Raw genomic sequence first — 5,413 nt, 5'->3', positions numbered from 1 at the left:
CTGCTGTGTCCTTGAGCTCTGCTCCACCACTGGTGCCATTCCTGAGTGTGAGCCCCCTTGAGTGCTGGCTCCAGACCACACGCTCCAGAAATTCTGGCCAGTATTCCATGAATCTAGCACCTGCAGTTTGCACCTCCTATGAGGACCAGGAGATTGACAGGGATGCATTACCATCCACACAGACTGCAGCCACAGACTCAGAAATAGACCACAGGCGGCCTCTGTATTTCCCTCACGTCTCTCTTGTCACCAGCTTCCTCGCCGGCTCCCTTCTGTGCCTCTCTGTTCTCCAGCTCCCTTTCTCCCCCTTTCCTCTCCAGGTCTCCACTTCTAGTAGGATTAGGCCTCATGGGAAGGAGATGGGGCATATTCTCTCAACCTCCCTTGCATCTTAGGCACCCTTACATATCAGGAAGGCATTTCTCACAGTGAGCCAAGGCCTCTAAGCCTCTCCATTGCCACCCTCAGAGCCCTTGGGTCTGTCCATGGGTCGCCGAATTGGCCCACCCCAGAAGTCTCTTCCGGGATGCCCAGGACCCTATCAATCTACTTGGATCTTGTTCCCCTGGAGTGAACTTTCTGGGCCAGCAGGACATCAAGTGCTTCCAGCCCTGCTCATAAGGGACCCACATGAGGCAGGGCAATGAGGCCCTCCAGAGGGAGGCAGACAAAGGGACAGGCTTGCACCGTGATCCCAAGGTCTTGATGTGCCTACCATGGGTTGCATCCATGAAGAGGGGTGGGTAGAGCTCCCTGGGCAGAAACTCCAGATAAGAATAGACCAAGGCATCTTCCCTGAGCAGGTGCATTCTCTCCAGGTCCAGGAGCCTACGGGGGTTCTGAACACTCATCCTGACTCTGCTTCAGGAGGAATCCTGTGGAAAATGCCAGTGAGCATATCATCCATGTCAGGCCAAGCAGGAGCAGACCTAAGACAATCTCCCAACCCTTCAGAGGAATCTACTCAGGACTAAGCACTGCTCTGGCCGGGGTGGACGTGCCTCAGTTAGGCCACATGCCATTCAGGCCTCAGTGGGCACAATGATATAGCTCTTTCCCTACTGGATTCAGAACAAGCCTCTGACAAGTACCAATCCGGAGGAAGGGCAACCACCAGCCCATTCAGTTCATACAGTGCTTGGATTAATCCAAGTCCCACCTGGAAGTGGGTAGCAGGAATTCTGAAAACTCACTCCAGTCTTTATGAGGGAATGACATCAGAGCATCATTTAGAGCCCTAAATCAATACGAGGAAGGTCATGTGGACCAACGCAGCCTCCATCCTCAGTTACCCCTAACACGAATGCCATGTGTGTCAGAACTGTGTAGGTGAAACTCATGAAACAAAACTCCAAAAAGATATTTTGAATACATATGTTAAATGTCTTTACAAGATATTTTAAAATGATAGAAGTTAAAGCACTAATCAAAATGTTTGAGTTCAGGCAAAACTACACTGAGAGGCAAAATTAAACCTGAAACGTGTTCATTGGAAAGAACTGATTTTTTTAACAACTCTCCCTTCATGAGGGATACACGGCACCCTTCAAGATTAGCTAACCACTGGTAAGAGAAGAGAAGGCTTCCTTCGTAGCTCAGTTGGTAAATCATCTGCCTGCAATGCAGGAGGCCCTGGTTCGATTCCTGGGTCAGGATGATCCCCTGGAGAAGGAAATGGCAACCCACTCTAGCATTCTTGTCTGGAGAATCCCATGGACAGAGGAGCCTGACAGGCTACAGTCCATGGGATCGCAAGAGTCGGACACGACTTGGTGACTAAACCACCACCACCAGTAAGAGAAGAGTGTCCTTATATGAGGGTGGTAACTTACCGCTCTAATCTGCCTGGTGGGGTGCTCACAATTCAAACCCTGTGAGAACCCCTCTGATGTCTCCAGAGCCAGGAAATTCTGCACCTCTTCTCCAGTGCTTGAGACTTTTATAAGTCTTTTTGTTCTATCATCCCTCTGTCCCACTGCTAACCCAACCAGAACAGTATATCTGATTAGATTACAGAGGGACCATTGGATTGACCCTGATTGGATCATCATACTTCTCTAGGTTAGTTGATTGAATCATATACACATCACCAGAAACTGATGGAGTGGTCAGGTAATCAAGGACCTGTTCACTGATTCACTTCACAAATATTTACTGTATTCTACTAATATGGACAGTTATATTCTTGTGGATCAAGCATGAAAGGGATTATTGATTCCTGCCCTTGGCCAAGAAAGAACAAAAGTTGACAGAATCATTGTTGGGGGAATTTTGGTCAAGTCAAAATTAGCAAAATGTCCTTGAGTTAAAACAGCTCATGAAAGCAGTGGTGTTGTCATCAAAGAAACCAAAATACACTCATTCTTGTATGAGATTTTCACTCAGGTGTTATGTAGGAAACACAGGAAATTCTAAGCCTATTTGGGCAGCAAGGGAAGAGCTTTGGGGGATGTGATTGGTTTTCCAGGCCTAAGCCAAGCCTTCTCTGAAGGTAGACAGGTCAAAACCTCAGTGAGAGTAAGAGTGGTCCTGGACAGTTTGGAGCTGAGCATTCCTAAAGGGACATCATGAATGATCACAACGATGGAAAATAAAGATTTCTTTTTCATTTTTATACTTTGAGAAACAGGGAAATTTAAATACACTACTCTGGGTGATATTAAGATAGCAAAAGAAGGCTTCCCTGTGATTCAGTCATAAAAAATCTGACTGCCAATGCAGGAGACATGGGTCTGATCCCTGGTCTGGGAAGATCCCATATGACATGAGGCATATAAACCCACTTGGCCACAACTGTCGGAGAAGGCAATGGCACCCCACTCCAGTACTCTTGCCTGGAAAACCCATGGACAGAGGAGCCTGGTAGGCTGCAGTCCATGGGGTCGCTAAGAGTGGGGAACGACTGAGCCACTTCACTTTCACTTTTCACTTTCATGCATTGGAGAAGGAAATGGCAACCCACTCCAGTGTTCTTGCCAGGAGAATCCCAGGGAAGGGGAAGCCTGGTGGGCTGCCCTCTCTGGGGGTCACACTGAGTTGGACACGACTGAGGCGACTTAGCAGCAGCAGCAGCATCATTAGCCACAACTGTTGAGTCTATGCTCTAAATCCTAAGCTGAAACTACTGAAAGTCAAGCACTCTAGAGTTTGCTCTGCAACAAGAGAAGCCACCTCCGTGAGAAGCCTGCACACCACGACTAGAGAGCAGCCCCCTTGCCCCAGCTAGAGAAAAGCAGGAACAACAGTGAAGACCCAAGGCCACAAAAAGAAATGCAATAAATTTCAAGGAAAAGAGAGAGGCTCAGAGGAAACACTGTCACCTTAGAGGCTGTTCTTTCCCAGAGAGTTGAGATCAGCACAGCACACTGAGGGTGGGCACTGGGGGCTCTTTGGGAACTTGGGATCACAGAAGAAATGAACCTGCTTCAGTCCCCAATAACCCTGCCATCAGTAACCCTGCCATCCAGAGGTTTTCTTTAAGTTGTGTTTTTGTTGTTGTTGTTGTTCTCACTGAGGACACTTTCCAGATGGCTGTTTCCCCCTCCATTTTTCAGGGGTCTTAGAAGTCAAATAAATCATAATTTCACTGGCCCCTTTTCTACTGTATTTAGATGATTACTGTTTCCTCAGACCTAGCTAAATCCACACAGATTCTGATCAAGTTGACACCATTAGGCCCAGAAATAAAATTCTGCTATTTCTCTTCATAAATACCAACATCTTTTCTGCACTTAATACCGAAGCTCTTATGGTGTTAGCATACTACCTCATTCAGAGATGACTCCCACTTTGAGACGCATCATACAAGGATTTCTTTGAAGTTGAATGTCACATGCAAAGGGAGACCTTTTCTCCATTGATAAGAATTTTCCATGCCTCTCACACACCCCAGTTATTTGATGCCTGAACAATTCTTATACACTTCTGACCACCAAGGTGAAGACTCCCTGAAGGGTGTTCTCTGTCTGAGTCACTTTGGGGAAGATTGCTTTCACCATATTTCTCTCATGACCTTTACATAAAAAGCATTAAAATGGATTCTACTCATGACATTTTAAACATAAACATGATGAAAAAAAATACATATTTGTGTAACTGAGTCACTTTGCCTTACAGTTAAGATGAGACACAATAATTTAACTAAAACTATTTATAATTGTGTGTTTAAATTGTGTTTATTTTTAATTGTGTGTTTAAGTAAAAACACAATGATTTAACTATAGTTCAACAAAAACTGTTTTTTAAAAAACCTGGGACTTCTGAGGTGGTCCAGAGTTTAAGAATCTATCTTACAGTGCAGGGGATGCCAGTTCAATCCCTGGCCCAGGAATATGTCTCATGCCACAGGGCAACTAAGCCCATGAGCCCATGTGTAGCAACAAGTTAAGCCTGTGGACTGGAGCCTGTGCTCCAAAACGAGAGACGCCACCACAAGGAGAAGCCCGAGCCCTGCGATGAAGAGCAGCTGTGTGCACCACAGCTAGAGAAAGCTATGCAGCAAGGAAGACCTAGCACAGCCAGAACAAAATCAGTCAATCAATCAGAAAATTAGTCTCTGAAGAAAGCTCATGGGCTGATATGGAGCTCTGCCACAGTGGCCAGATTCCAAGTTGGTCATTCTCAGGTATGCGGGATTCTGGGGGATATGCAGAAGGATCTTTCCTGCCTGAGCTGTCATCATTGTGCCAAAGAAAATCAGAGACAGACATGGGGTTAAGTGCTGAAGACAAATTTTATTCAGCATGATGACAATAGACTGCCAAATGGGCTTCTTTTGACATTCCTCCAGAATTTGGCTTCTCTAGCTCCCCTGTGGACTTGATGAATTACTGCCACCAGACCACAATTGATTTTCACTAATCATTATTTAGTTTGTTCTAACTTGTTTTCAAATGGTTTATGTCTTGTGTCTCTCTTCGCTGTATTTTGAATTTATAAATGTAACGAGCTATATACCTTATAGCCCATCTACTTTATAAAATAGTGTCTCCTGCACTACCCAAGGGGAACCCAGGCTTCTAACACAGTTAAATATCCTGAGGCTATCAATCACATTTAAAACCACATAGAGAATATTTGTAATAGTACACATCTAGATATGAGAAGAGGGAACAGGGAAAAATATTTTCTGCATCATTATAGACTAGTAAGACAGGAAATCCAGAGAATCATAAATATTTTATAATGAATCTGCAGCTGATTGAGGGATAGAGTAGGGAGCTGAGAATAAAAATGGCCAACTATAAGTTATATGGTGTAAAGACATTTTATTATACATCTTGATATGCTGATGTCAAAACATGCTCTACTAGTCTTCCTCGATAGGGAAGAACAATAGTAGGCATGGGAATAAAATAAAACTCTTATTGACATGACCCAGCTTTCAAAAGACATGCTTCTGAAATATACTTCT

The sequence above is a fragment of the Bos indicus x Bos taurus genome, chromosome 29 (genome assembly GCF_003369695.1).
Source record: "Bos indicus x Bos taurus breed Angus x Brahman F1 hybrid chromosome 29, Bos_hybrid_MaternalHap_v2.0, whole genome shotgun sequence".
Lineage (NCBI taxonomy): Eukaryota > Metazoa > Chordata > Mammalia > Artiodactyla > Bovidae > Bos > Bos indicus x Bos taurus.
This window is presented reverse-complemented; position numbering follows the sequence as displayed.